Source organism: Phocoena sinus, chromosome 9, assembly GCF_008692025.1.
Source record: "Phocoena sinus isolate mPhoSin1 chromosome 9, mPhoSin1.pri, whole genome shotgun sequence".
Taxonomy (NCBI): Eukaryota; Metazoa; Chordata; class Mammalia; order Artiodactyla; family Phocoenidae; genus Phocoena; species Phocoena sinus.
In genome coordinates this window covers 24,828,366-24,844,371 of record NC_045771.1, presented here as the reverse complement: position 1 = coordinate 24,844,371, position 16,006 = coordinate 24,828,366, and the positions used below count along the sequence as shown (strand labels likewise).

The 16,006-nt window shown below is 40.5% G+C and overlaps 1 protein-coding gene and 1 pseudogene across 5 annotated transcripts in view; one reads left to right on the top strand and one right to left on the bottom strand.

The window, feature by feature from the left end:
• GRM8 (glutamate metabotropic receptor 8) overlaps window positions 1–16,006 on the bottom strand; it is a 767,368-nt gene that overhangs the window by 667,138 nt on the left and 84,224 nt on the right. The window lies entirely within an intron of this gene.
• Window positions 744–1,295, top strand: LOC116759856 (annotated as a pseudogene).

Here is a 16,006-nt window from a genome sequence, read left to right as displayed (position 1 = left end):
TCTTGCTAAACCTCGTTTCCCTCGTGTGAAAAGTGGGGATGAAAATAGAACTGCTGTGGGAGTTGGAGTTTACACACACACCACACATGCCAAGTCTCCAGCACAATCCCATGGATCAGGCACTGCATGATATGTAGCTGTACATGCATAATATCACGTGGACACTCTACAGCTGTCCCTACATCCTATTTCCCACATTAAACAGGCATTATCTGCTCACGTTCTCTCCTCCTTTCTGCATTATGGGCCATTACAGGCAGAAGCTGTGTCATATTCAATTCCGTAACTGCAGGATCTAACCCACGCCCGGCATATTGTATAAACCAGTCAACTGCTACTTATGTTTGGCGAGAGCCGCTGGCTCCTCATATATGTTAACATATTTTATCAAGTAAGTCAAATGAAAAATGAAGTGCTCATTCTTAACCTATTAAACTTTCTCCCTCTGTTTTTGTTAAATTTACATAGGTGGACTCTTATTTAGCCGTAACAATCAGCTGCTGATTTTCTATTTAAAATGTGAAACTTGAAGTTCCCCCATTGTTTCACCATCGTGGGGTTCATCTGGGTACCATTCCAAAAATTTAATTTGCTTTGTTATTAAAAAAAAAAAATACTAGCCCAGCCCCCTCCGCCTTGATGTGGCTGGAGCTTGAGGCGCGCAGGGCCTGGGACACCACAGACCTGGGACCCAGAGCAGCTCAGAGGCAGTGAATAATGGCTCTTCAAGTCTGCAATAAAAAATGGCCTCCAATAAAACTACACTGCAAAAAACGGGAAAGAAACAGAATGCAAAGAGTAAAAAAGTCGAAGAGGCAGAACCTGAAGAATTTGTGGTAGAAAAAGTACTGGACCGACGTGTAGTGAATGGGAAGGTGGAGTGTTTCCTGAAGTGGAAGGGATTTACAGATTCAGACAATACTTGGGAACCCAAAGAAAATTGAGATTGTCCAGAGTTGACTGAAGCATTTCTTAATTCTCAAAAAGCTGGTAAAGAAAAAGATGGAACAAAAAGAAAATCTTTATCTGACAGTGAATCTGATGATAGCAAATCAAAGAAGAAAAGAGAATGCTGCTGATAAACCAAGAGGTTTAGCCAGAGGTCTCGACCCAGAGCTATAACTGGTGCCACAGACAGCAGTGGAGAATTCATGTTTCTCAGGAAATGGAAAGATTCAGATGAGGCAGACTTGGTGATGGCAAAGGAGGCAAATATGAAGTGTCCTCAAATTGTAATTGCTTTTTATGAAGAGAGACTAACTTGGCATTCTTGTCCAGAAGATGAAGCTCAATAATTGTCTGCATTGTTTTTTATATATATATATATATATATATATATATATATATATATATATATATATATATATATATAAAATCTGGGCCTTGGTTTTTTGATTTATTAGTGTGAAGAAATAACTACATTCTAATGAAAATCAAGTTTGATATGTTCGTTTTGAAGTAGTATTGGGGAAGTTATTGGGTTTTGGGGGTTTTTGGGGGGGGCTTCGTTTTTTGTGTTTTTTTTGCATCTGTACCACTGGTTACTTTGAACAAATAAAAGCTTTCTGTAGTTGCTTCCTTTAGCAGAAAAGAACATTTGATACCACGGTATATTATTTCCTCTGCATTAGAGAACAGCTTTTCTAAATGTTGAGGAAAATCTCCATAGTCATTACTCAGTCAGAATTTAGAATTTGCATTTAACTCATACATGTCTAAGGAACTTTCTGGGTTTTTTTGTATGTGTATACATAAAATACATATGTAAATGGTTTGGGGGATTTTTGGTTATTGTTTAATTACATTTACCAAAACAAAAACAGCCTTTCACAACCATGGATAAGCCCATGTTTCTGGGATTCTATCATTTTAAGCAATATAAGAAATCACGTTCAACTTAAATTGAAAATTTAAGTCTTAACCTTTCAAATTAAATAATTTTGTAATTAATTAGACAAATTAATGTAAATAATTTAAATTGGATAATTTTTTTTTTTTTTCGGTACGCGGGCCTCTCACTGTTGTGGCCTCTCCCATTGCGGAGCACAGGCTCCCGACGCGCTGGCTCACGGGCCTAGCCGCTCCGCAGCATGTGGGATCTTCCCAGACCGGGGCACGAACCCATGTCCCCTGCATCGGCAGGCGGACTCTCAACCACTGCGCCACCAGGGAAGCCCCAAATTGGATAATTTTTTAAAGCAGCCCTATCAGAATCTGCATCCATATCTACCGTCATATAAATGCAGTTTTATATGCAAAGCCCCTGAAAGGAAAATTTTATCACTGTCAACAAATGACACCCAAATGAAAAAAACTAGAAAAATTCTGGTATGTTTTAATTAGCCAAGCAAGACTTATTTAAATGGACATTTAAAGCTTCCTTTTGGCAAACCATTTCTTTATAAGAAGTTGAAATCCCTGTGCTGTATTTACTGAAAGACTTGTGATACATGGAATGTCTCAGACTTGTTAATGGAAACCTAATCAGATGGTTAGAGATGTTGGCAATTTAGGATCTGCAGGAATAACTGAGTGAACAAACTTTTCTAATCTAAACTTGACCTGCATGTTTTTTCAAACTTTACCCCAACCCATTCCTTACACGTAGGCTCAAGCTTCTCAGTATTTTGGGTTACTGGTTCAGCAGAAGCCAGGAAAAACAATAACTTTGTAGTAATCATAATGTTATTCAACTGTATATTGTTTACTTTATGGTAAAGAGTGGTGGACAGTGGTCAATAAATAGTTTTATATTCAAAAAAAATACTAACAGAATTGTAGGTCTTGAACACAGGTGAGTTTCTTTTTTTGATTCAAAATGAAACAAACTTTCTGGGTAAAAACTTAAATAGCTGATTTCTGCCTAGTGGAAAGATTCCCTGTTTACAGTTCTTTGCTAAAAAGGAAAGAAATGAAAATATTTTTGCCAGATTGTAAGCCCATAGGAAAGTTACAGATTAGAGTTTGCACTAATTGCTCAAGCTCATTTCTTTTTCAAAAAGGAGATCCTAATTTTTAACAACTTGACAAGATTACAGCAACCTATTTGGTACAACTCAGATTATTTTCATATTTCCTCTTTTTCTTGCTCCTACTGGTGGCCAATCTCAGTCAGAAGTCTAAGCAGCACCTCCAGTCCCCTCTCCACAAAGTGTGCCAGAAACAAGTAGCACAGAAGAGGTGCCACCACCCTTAATTTGAACCTCTGTGATACCCTCAGTCCACAACTGCAAAGCTCTTCTTCGATTTACCTTTTCCAAACAAATAAACCATGTAATCTAATTCCACCCCACCCCCCCAACCTCACATCCATTCTCCTTTTGATACATTTTTCTCTTTGTTTTTTATTTGTTTGTTTTTAATATAATGAGTCCCATATACCCAGAGTCATCCCTCAGTATCCGTGGGGAATTTGTTCCAGGACGTCTGTGGATACCAGAATCCGTGGATGCTCAAGTCCCTTATGTAAATGGCATAGTACAATCAGCCCTCCATATTCCTGGGTTCTGCATCTGCGGATTCAACCAAGTGAATTGAACTGTGGTTGGTTGAACCGCCCGATGCAGAAGCAGTGGGGACAGAGGGTCCACCGCTTTTCCTACTCACTGGATCTAGCAGAGCATCAAATAAGTAAGCAACCTGCAGAACCTTTATGTTCCCTGCAGGGAGCCTGAAACCTGTGTTTTCACAAGCCCTCCAGGTGGTCCTGACATGCGCCCAAGGTCGGAAACCTCTGCTCCAGCCTTTCAGGATGGGGCCCAGACTGGCAGATATTTTTCATGACTTTTTGTTCTTATAAACATACTGAAGATCCCCAATCATCTGACTGATCCCAGGGCCAGGATTTGAGTGACTTAATGTTTAAGTACAATTCTGATAGAAGTCACAACATTTCTATTTCATAATAACTAATGTTTGGGTGAATAAAGTCTTTGTCTCTTGGAATTTGAACTACCTCACTACAGATTCTTAAATTTTATTTGTATCACACATATCCACACGCAACCAAGGCAATTTGAAGGAGAAACCCAAAGGAAAAAAGGCAAAACATCTGTCTTTAGTGGGGAAAGCACTGCAGAGGGTCCAAAAGCCCTACTTACCTGAAACCCAACTCTCAGCTCACTCTCTCTAACAATGAGAAAATCGGAATGGAGAATATGGACGGTTCAGTGCAAGTAGCAGTAACATATATGTTGTTAACAACATATATGTTGTTACATATATCAACATATATGTTGATAACAAAAACAACATTTATTTTGTCCTTACTGACATAGGCACTTTGTCAAATGAGCCACGTGTATTATTTAATCCTCACAACAACTTTTCCCATCTCACAGATAAGGAAACTGAGGCACAGAGATGTTAAGCAACCTGCCCAAAGTCTTAGAGATCTTAAGTGGCAGAGCTGGGACCCCACAATCTAGGTTTCTCTGACTTCAAGCCCCATAAGCTCTTAACAAGTTTGTTGTGCTGACTTCCAGCCCATCAGCCCAGATTTGGTGGACAATGGGAAAATAACTTGATGGTGCGTTATCTAGAAAACTCTCCCATGGACTGAACACTGCAGTTTGGATGCCTAGTCTGTCTCACAGACCTATTGAGGGGCTCATTTTCCTCCTTGCCCACGAGAAAGATTACAAAGTGTAACCTGAGTACATCAGGCCTTGAGGCAAACTCTACCATTCACTGTAACTCACAACAGTCACATCAACATGGTACCATCTTGAATATCAGAAAGGACATAGTATGAGCAAACTGCCTGATAATCAAGTCTAAATAGACTTACTGGTTGAGAAATAATCCTGGCATATATTCTTCAAGCAATATTTACTCACTGCAGAACAATGAATTTAAGTTTCAGCTTTGGAATCCGTTGCTTGTTTTAAATGTACCAGACCGTCTTGAGATAATTATCAACCCCTCCTCAGTGCTCCCCACTGCAAGTGCTCCAACACTATTATCTTCCCTCATCTACACACTGAATCTCTGTAGCTCATGGAAAGCCTGTGTCAGAGTAGATCAAGACTGGGGCACTGGGCAGAAGTTCGTGGACAAAAAGACACAAGTCCTTAACTTTAGGCTCTTACCATCAGAAGTAAGAAAGAGGACAGACCTTAAAGTGGCTGGCAAAGTCAAGTGACCTTTATAAACACACTACACAAAATCCCATAGACACCAGTCCACAACTGGGACAGCTGGCCACTCGCGCTGTTAGAGCAGGTTCCCTCCCAGGTCCACAAGAGAAACGTCCAGATGCTCTCTAGGCTGCCCCGATTCTGCTTGAATCTTGAGGGCAAAATACTCCTAGTATACTTCCTTTATACATACTCCCTCTCTGGTAGAGTCACAGTTTGCCAACAACAAAGGTAGAACTAATTTATGTACACACCGAAATACATTTCATCGCTCATACAAATTCAGTATTCAATCAAGACAGTGTAGTAGTAATCTTACTCTATTTCCGGTTTTCTCAGTCTGCACTGACATTTTGGACCGGATAATTCTTTGCTGTGAAGGGCTGTCCTGTGCATGGTAGGATGTTTAGCAGCATCCCTGGCCTCTACCCACTAGATGCCAATAGCAAACCCTTTCCCCAAGTTGTAACAACCAAAAAATATCTCTGGGAGAGCAAATCACCCCTAGCTAAGAATCACTGCTCTATTTGCTCAATTTGTCCCATTTGTCTCTAAAAGGCAAATGTAATACTTCTGTACTACAATGCAACTGTTTAAAAGATATTTCATATACCCTGTGACTGTCAGTCTCTGTGATTCTCTGATGATTATTCAGACATCCAAGTGGCCTGCCTTTCTTATTCTGGCATTGTTACTGTATTAAAATTCCCTTGGCTCAAGTGCCAGACCCTGCCTGGTTTCCATCTCTCCACCTTCCTTTTCTGACAACCTGAGACCCCTGAATTCCACCCAGCTTTAGACACACCTCCAACTTTGTCTCTCAAGGACTGATCTTTTTTTTTTTCTGAGTTATATAATAATATATTTATTGAGTATATACAGTGCACCAAGGACGGGTTTTTTTTGTTTTGTTTTGTTTTACATCTTTATTGGAGTATAATTGCTTTACAATGGTACGTTAGTTTCTGCTTTATAACAAAGTGAATCAGTTATACATATACATATGTTCCCATATCTCTTCCATCTTGCGTCTCCCTCCCTCCCTATCCCACCCCTCTAGGTGGTCACACAGCACCGAGCTGATCTCCCTGTGCTATGCGGCTGCTTCCCACTAGCTATCTATTTTACGTCTGGTAGTGTATACATGTTCAAGGACTGATCTTGATTTGGCAAGGAGGGATACTAGCCTAATGTTCTCATAATCAATTTCCTGTTACTCCCACTATTTGTCATTAAACCACATCCTGGTGATCCAGTTTTGAAAACCAGGCATGTGCCTTGAACTGGAAACAAAGTCCCCACTCACCATTCAATGTTGATAATTCAATTTGTGTCTTATACTTTTATAATTGGTCTCTTGATGCCACGATCCTCTAGAACCAGGACCCTAAATTATTCTTGCAGTCCTGCCTCAGAATTTGTGACTATCTGTATGCTCATGGAATTGTTAGCCCAATATTATTTTGTCTGCTCCTTGGAATTTCAAATATCACCTGCTTTGATGTTGGCCATCACTGAGCTTCTATGACCATCAACACAGGCTCATTTGACCTTGTTACACCTACAAGATGCCAATGACTGTACTAGGCTGCTACCATCCACGATTTCATCAGCTCTCTGGACACAATCCTCAGTCTGTCAGTCTCGTTCTGTAACCCTGTTGCCCCCTCCCCAGTGCCCATCCCACCCACGCAATTGCGGGGGGTGTCCAGATCCAGGTATTTGCTCATGAGATGGTTGTTACCCTAGCTAGGCTATGGCACTCAGACCAAGACTGGATACTGGAATTAATATTTGATTAGCTCTTCTAGGTAGTTCACTCAATTTTACTTAAACCTTAAGCCAGAATATTGCTTTTCCAGTTACATCGTCCAGAAAGGGGTGGAGCCTAGATAACGAACAGAAACAGGATCTCCAGTGCTCCCTCACAATGAACGTTACATTTGAGTACATAATCCTTTTTCTGGGGGGTGGGTGGGGGGGTACGCGGGCCTCTCACTGTTGTGGCCTCTCCCGTTGCAGAGCACAGGCTCCGGACCCGCAGGCTCAGCAGCCATGGCTCACGGGCCCAGCCGCTCCACGACATGTGGGATCCTCCCGGACCGGGGCACGAACCCGTGTCCCCTGCATCGGCAGGTGGACTCTCAACCACTGCGCCACCAGGAAAGCCCCATAATCCTTTTTACTCCCACATATTTTCTCAGGAAAGGAAAGCCTTTTGCAATTCTCACTCCAATCAAAATGCTTAATTGCCTCAATTTCTTTACCTCATCTCCCACCTTCTTCATAACTACAGGAAGTATAAAATGTAAGCACAAATAACTCCGAAAGAAATGAGAAACAAAAATAAAAAGACTTTAAAAGTGTCGAAATCCTCCCAGTAATTAATTTTCACTTAAATATCTTCAGGGACTAAAAGTCTGCTCATTATGAAGGGAAACTTAATGGGTCACTCCTTCCAATCTTCTGCCTTTATGGAGAGGGGCGTCCAAACCATTCAAATTAGGCGTTGACCCTGGCTAGGCAATAGCACGACCCACAGTTAAAAATTATGTTTTTATGAGCTTCACAAAAACAAGACCCATTAGAGTGCAGCAAATACTTTCAGAACTTCCCGGTAGCTGGGCCAGAATCCTCAATACTACTCTACCAGCCCACAGCAAGCTAGTGCATGGACTAGGGAAACACACAAGCTAAATGAAGGCACTATGACAGCAAGAAAGATAAGTCTCAATGACACAAGCCTATTTACACATAAAGCCAATTGCTCCCAGTGACAAGCAGTGTTTTTCAAATTGCAGATCATAACCCAAAGCACTGGAAAGAATGACCTATTAAGGCTCTCTCCCCCAGTGAATGCACTGAAATTAACTAATAGGTCTTGACTGCAATTTTTTTCTTTTGAGGAATGGAATAGAAAATTTCAGAATGCATTACAAGCAAATAGTAACAGTAAAAATGTTTCATGAAATTTTTTTCATAGATAGATGATAGATAGGTAGATAGACAGATAGATAGATAGATAGATAGAGACTATAGAAGTTCAACAACTATTTACTGAGCACCTACAATACACCAAGTACTTTTCTAGACAGATACACCAATGACTAAAACAGATAAAAATTCTTGTGTTGCTTATACATAATATTTTAGATAGAAATGTAAAATGGATTTCTTAGTGTAAGTCATAGATTTTTTTTTTTTAAGTTTGAAAGACACTATTTATAATACAGAGGTGCCCAAGCATCCTCCCTACCAATCCACCAAGACAGACCCACCCAATAATCGCCCCGCCACTCTGGGAAGCCCCAGGCAGGAATGAAGTGGAAGGAATAGCCCAAATCATCCGCCATCCCCGCTTGCAAATCCGCCTTCAAGGTCAAGCCTGTCTTCTTGAAGCCATTCTCTGTTTGCTCTGTTTTGCATCTTCCCCTTTAATTTTGTTTCTTTCCCACAGTTCTAATAAGATAAGTCTCTTGAAAGGGAATGAAAACAGCTAAATGAACCAGTTCTCGGTGGATAGTCCCTAGAAGTGTAACAGGTGGAGAAGTTCTGTTTATATTTTTATTAAATATTAACTGCTAGTAACAGGCAAAGCATCGAAATTGTGATAGCAGATTCTCTTTGACCCATTAAACAACATATCTACATATCTTCTCCCTAAATTTCTTCAGAAACATCCTAATAGGTATTAACCAGGGTCCAATCTGATACTTCTCAACATAATGATTTGCTTATTTAATCTGAAGCCGCCGTAGCTCACATTTAGTGGTTCTCCAGGATGAGCCCCACATTGTGCTACGTGCCTTGTCTTTCATCCTCACAATGATCCGGTGAGGGCAGAATTATTATCTGCCTTCTGTAAGAGAAGATGTTAAAGCTTCTAGAAGTTAAGTCATTTGTCCAGGATCATTCAGCTAGTAAGTGGCAGAGCTAAAATTTTAACAAATGCCATATAGCTCCACAAAATGACTGACTGTATATCCATTAGGGGCAGAAGGTTTATTATGTATGAAAAAAATGTAAACTCTGCTCAGAAAACGTACTCTACAAGCCTCTGCTTCTCCTGACTTGCTCTTAGTCATTCTTTACTATTTTCATAATCATTAATAAAGTCTATAAATAAACAAACCATTAGGTTTAGAACCGAAGTGTCAACACAAGTACTTTTTCCTTCCTTCAATGCAATAGGTTTAAATATGTGGTTGCTCAAAATATTGTGACATTTCTCGCACCAACCCCTTTTAATTGCCATAAGGATAGTGGGAGGATAAGAGGACAGATTCTGGGTCCAGAATGTGTGGTCTCAACTACCAGCCCCACAATTTATATGAAGCTTATGTACAGCTGTATAGCCTTGGGAAAACTGTGCCTCAGTTTCCTCAACTGTAAAATGAAAATAATAATAGTATTTACCTAGGGGGTTATTTTGAGGGTTAAATGAGATACCATAAGCAATGCACTTAGAACAGTGTGGACACTGAATAAACGCTATGCATTTGTTATCCTTACGATTATTACTTCCTAAGAAGCACTAGCTCATCTCATTCTACTAAGCATTAACGTCTTGGAGTTTATCAAGAAAAAACTAACTGATTCACTTTGTTATAAAGCAGAAACTAACACACCATTGTAAAGCAATTGTACTCCAATAAAGATGTTAAAAAATAATCCCAACAGGAATAAAAACAATAATAAAAAATAATCCCAACAGGAATAAAAAGAAAGAATGTGTATTTTGTTTTTGAGTGACGTGTATATTGTTTTTGAGTGACGTGTATTGTATAAATGTCAATTAGATCCAGCTGGTTGGTGGTGGAGTTCAGTTCTGTATCCTTGTTGATTTTCTGCCTACTACTATCAATTACTGAGAGTGGAATATTAAAGTCTTTGATTATAATTGTGAAAAAAAAAAAAGAGTAAGTTCTGGGTGGTGGGGAAAAGAAATCAATCATTAAACTTGAAACTCTGTCAAGACAGAGAATTATGTCTGTTCCATCATCTGTCCCTTCATTCCCCAGTTGCTTGAGTTGCTGAAAGGTGCACAGTAGATGCTATGGCCTAATTTATGCTGTTTTTGGAAAGCATTACACTTCATAACTTATTTGAAAAGGAACCATTTTGTTTTAATGCTGATATATGAGATCTCTTCGCTTTGCAAAACACAACCAGCATGTTTATTTACTGAACAAAGGTCAGTACCATAAGTTTGTATGAAAAGAGAAATCATAACCATTGTCAAAAGAAGATTCAAACCAATTTTGCAGCAAAGGTCTATATGTTGTTTTTAACAACTGTCTCAAATGTTGGTCAAATGAAAAGGTCAAGTGTACATCAATATAAAAGAATATAAAGGTCCTCACTATCCCTTAGCCTGTTCTCTTAGTGAGGCAAAAACACATTTAAAGTGCATCTCCTCATAATCAATTTCTTTACTTACAAATGTCATTCTGAATGGACATTTTACAGCTGATTAATATTTGTCCCTTTTTCTCACATGCAAATACAAGACCAAAATGCATACTTCTGGTAGATTTCCTTCCTGCTGATTCAAGCGCTGATTTCCTACAGATCTGCTATCTATAGCCCTGGCAGAAAAGCTGCCATGTTGGTTAAATATATTCATCTCTTCTCTTCCAAAATATTTAAGGTAAGTGAACAACTAAAAATCTGATTGTAGAAGGTAGAAAACATTGTCATTGCCTTCGTCAAAAAGTCAACATATTAAGTATGCTGCACATACAAATGTACTCAATTAACATTTTAATTAAGGATAACAAACAATAATTAAACAGATGACATTTTAATTAATTTTCTCAACTGTAAATAGCCTGATGGAAATTATTGTTAAATCTGATTTAAATATTTCTCCTTGCAAAAACAGTGACCTCAAACTACCCATGATCAAAAACGTTGCCCTCTTATGTACGTATATGGTCATAATGTCGTAGCCATAAATAAGTTTCCAAGTAAAGTTTCTCAGTGTTATCAACCCTGTTCTCTTCACTTGGTATGCAAACAACAGTGTAGCTCTATATAATTATGTCTTTCAAGGCACTTGTTTATGTCTTGTGCAAAAACATAGCACTAAAGTACCTCAGGGTTGAATACTACAGTTAAAGATTCATGCTTGGTCATTAAATCCAGATAAGCTATTCTGCCAAGCTTGGCAACCCAATTCCATGAAATCCAGTTTTCATATTGCCATAGACTCCTGAGACCTGTCCCTGGTTTGGCAACACAGAAGGGGTTGCTAATTGTGCCAAGTGGCATTATTAATTTCTCAAAGCAAAATTAGATTTAATTCATTTTGGTTTTGAAAATAAATGTGGGCCATTCAGCACTTTGTAGCAGAGTGGAATGACAGCATAGCAAATGACGCCTAAGATATTAGATAGTGAACTGTCAAGAAAACAGAATAAGCCCTGCTATCAAGGTTGCCAGACTGGCATTCATTAATTAATTAATTTTTGGTTTTGCTCTTTTGTCCCATATTGGAACATACTTATACTAAAGGATGGTCCATTATTTATCAGAAATTCAAATTTAACTGGGGGTTCTGTATTTTATCTGGCAACCTTCCTATTTTAAAAATGTATTTTATTGAAGTATAGATGATTTACCATTTGTGTTAGCTTCTGGTGTATAGCAAAGTGATTCAGTTATACATATATATAATGGTTTGCATTGGCTAATCCCAAACTGCCAATCCATCCCACCGCACACCCACCCTCCCCCTTAGCAATCACAACTCTTTTCTCCATGTCTGTGAGTGTGTTTCTGTTTCGTAGGTAAGTTCATTTGTGTCATATTTCAGATTCCACATGTGCCTTGTTAATTTTCTTTTCTTCCCTTTTTTTTTTTGGCCATGCCACATGGCTTATGGGATCTCAACCAGGGATTGAGCTTGGGCCGTGGCCGTGAAAGCCCAGAATCCTAACCACTAGACCACCAGGGAAATCCCTGGTAACCCTACTTTTAAAAGAGCAGTATCTGTAAGATAAACACACCTTGAGAAACATTTTCTTGGTCTCTGATATAGGGTGAGCTATGGCAAAAATGAGAAGAAATCTGATGCTAGACAATGCTCTGGGGCCCTGGGAAGGTGGAAGGATGGGTCCTTAGCCAGCATCAAGAAAGCATGTCCAAGAAACAAACACTGTTTATTTACTAAGTCATATCTGGAGTTTAAAAGTTATTGATCTATTGTTTAATCTGCTCTGCTTTGTTTTTTAATTGTAATAAATAGGTCTCAGAGGACAGCGAGCTGCACCTTGGGGTCACTCTGTCACTGAAGGAGACACTTGGGGTCTATCACAGACTCTGCATGGTTTCCTGCAGGGGAATTCCTGGAAGACAACACAATTCCCAGAGATATGGCTGGAAGAGGCAGCTGCTCTCCAGTGCAAAGTGAGCCTCAGACAAAGAAGTGGGGTTCTCATGGCTCAGGATAGAGAAGGACAGGGGGACAGAGAAGGACAGGGGGACAGAGACGTCCACAGGCTGAGAGGTCAAGAGAGGGGAGTTTTTCCCAAGAACTTCCAGCTTTGGGAAGTTCAAGTGTTTCTTCCTAGCTGAGAATGCTGAAGGGGTATGATGATTAGGATAAATGGTCTGCTTGAAATCTGTATTTTTTCATCGACACGATTAGAACTGAATATTTTAATTCAATTACCCAGATATTTCACCAAAGAGAAGTATCAGTTCCAACAGGAGATATCTAGGGCTAGTGATCCCCTCTTTTCAAAAATATCCCCTCTTCACCTCCAGTTACTCAACAATCCCGTTATAATTTTGGAGTCACTCATTGTACAGTAACTCTCTCCCCCACCCAACCTCTGCAATCTCCACATCTCTTGAGAGAAACTCCCATAGCCTTAAAGAAGGCCCCTGGCTACTCTTCAACTCAAAGAAAGGGTCTCCAGCTTAAAAATGAGTTTGCTTGTGGAAATGAAAGGCAAACAGAAACTCATCACCTAACACCGTTGTTTACCTGGAATGTAAGGCCTTTGGCAGGCATCTGTCTCTATGTTAGAGGCAATCTTTCTCAGTATGCAGTTGTTATTGCTGCTATTAGCACAATGCATTTAGCACAACCTTGACGCGAGGTTCAAGTATTCTGAGCACTCAATTCAACAATATTGAATGTATGAATGGATGGACCAGTGAATGAAAGTTGGGCAGCCCACAGAAAACCTCAGAGAGAGCTGATCGGTGCTTCCCAAGAGGTCTGAAGGTCCTCCCCTCCCTACCAGGCAAAGCTGGAAGTTCAAGTGTCCTGGCAGAAGTGCAGAGAGTAAGGATACTGCCTTCCTACTGCTGTGGATGAAGGTCCTCTGACAGGCCCCACGAACAGAGGGTGTATTTTAAAGAGATCTTGTTTCCTAATACATATTGTTAAGCTCTCTCCTACGGCCCTATGCAAGCTTGGCTGGCGACTTTTCTGTTAACTACAAATGAGCCGCAATTCTCTCTTGCTTTCAGCTTTAAACAAGTCCCCTCCCCACTTTTCTTAACCTAGGGGTTAAGTCCACCCTCCGCCCCTTACAAGTGCACTGACAGCATATTTCCAATATCCTCCAGTCTTCAACTGCCATATCTTTCAAACCGGGCTCAAAACACCTCTTTGTAGAAGCCTCTCTGAATTAACTCATGGAATCCAATTTTACTGTTTTCTCCTTTTATCTGAACCCTTACACACTTACATGTCAGGTCTTTACCATATATTTTTATGTTATTTACTCAGAGAAAGAATGTCAGAGCTTTGTATGTTATTGGTGCTCCAAATGTAGCTTTGAAAAGTAAGTGAATGAAAACTAGTGCAGAGGAGCATAGAAAGCTCTGTTGTTCTAAGATCTAATGTATCTACTCTTACCCATCTTTGAACTCAAGTGTTCAACACATGAATGTAGTCCTTCCACTTGATACTCAAAGTATGGTCCGTGAACCAGCATCACCTGGAAATTCATTGGAGATGCAGTCTCAGGCTCCACCCCAAACCCACCACATCGGAACCTGCATTTTAACAAGATTCCTCGGAGTGATTTGTATGCACAACAAACCTTGAGAAGCATTGACTTCCCCCATACCCAGCATGAAATAATCTACAAGGACTATCTCTTGAATGGCTGTAACATCGCTGTCCATTCAAGCATCTCTAATTTTGCCCAATCAAACCTATCCATTAGGAAGCAACTTTTCTACCAAAGGAGTTTGAAATCCTCTTCACGTTGCCTCAGTGAAACAGGAAAGAAGACAGGCCTAGAATACAGGACTCAGATTAGAGAGAACAAATCACTTCCTAGAAACCGATTGATGAAGAACTGGTACTTAACACTGAAGGCATTGCAGTAGCAGGGCTCAGAGAGTCAGGGGCAGGCTCCCGAAGCCAAGGTGCGTCCTCAGACAGCAGAACAGCTGCACATGGATGCACAGGAACACCCAGCAGAGGCTGAGGGTCATCAGAACCAGACCAGAAAAGAAGACAAAGGTGTAGACCGTCCCGAGTCTCAATGGGGAAAAACAGGAAACTTAAGTCACAGCCCCACTGGCTCGTTTGTGCCTAGTATTGATGTGCCAGGAGTTAGACGAACCACTCCACCTACATTACCTCATTCAACCACAACTATAATAGACAATGAGTGTTATTATCCCATTCCACAGATTGCATAACTAAAAACCAGAAAGACTGTGAAATTAACCCAAGAAACATCACTGAAAGTGACCTCACAGGACTCAAAACCAATCTGGCTCCCAAGCCCTACTTCAGCCTCTGTTCTACCGCCTCCTTCTACTGAAGGTGAGTAAAGAGTGTACGGTCTTCATTACATAGTGTGGACTCAGTCATTCTCAATTAACCCTTTGGTTGGCTTCCTAAATCCAGAATTCAAGAAGCCCTTCGGATATCACTACCCACTCATGTCTGAAGGAGGGAGACCCTACCTCAAAAACAAGATGGCCATCACAGTGAGCGTAGGAGGCTGGCATTATGAAATGCTGTGGTTAACAAGGTGGTTTTCTCCCTTCCCAGTTGGTACCTGCTATATATTACAACAAGCATCAGGTTTTAGCAAAAACGAAACACTTTTCCTTCCTTGGAGAAGAGCATATGCCGGCATGGCTAAGAGGTTGGCCACCTGGCCCTGTGGTACAGAGGACTTCGTGGGAGGTCAGGTCCCATTAGGGCGGCACTGGGGACCCTACAGACTGAAGGTCTCCCAGCCTGGCCCGGGGGGGTGGTCGACTTTAGTCCTCAGAGTCTGTGCTATCCCTGACCCTTCTCCAGCCTTGGCCCCTCTAGAGGAAATGACATCGTACACACTTCTATAATAAAAGCAGTCACCCAAAGGCTATGGTCACCCTTAGCAGACAGACCAGACCAACCACCTGCAGAAAAATTCCCCACTCACAGCACCCTGCTAAGAACCTTCTTGTGTCATAAAAGAGAAAACACCCCAAAACCCAATTATGGGTGATGATGAAAAGCCACATCACACTTAACAAGTCATCAACAATATTGTCTAAATACATCAGGTGATGTTCTGAAAGGTGTTGAATCACATTGCAACTTCTGCCCTACATCACCACTGCCATCCCATGTTCTTTGACTCTCTGAGTTTAGAGCTCTCTATTGGGCTTTTAAAGATACACGTAGAGACATCAAAAGTGTGATAAGAGGTATAGGAAGCACATAGAGGGGAAAGCTGCTTCCATTTAGTTTACGTTGACAAACCTGAAGACAGGCTAATATAGACCTTGAGGGGTCTTTAGAAAGCTAGACACTACCCTCTTCTTCTCTTGGCAGTATTACATGTAAGTTGCATTTTATATTATGAATGTTTATCGGTTTCTTGTTTGCATTCCAAAGC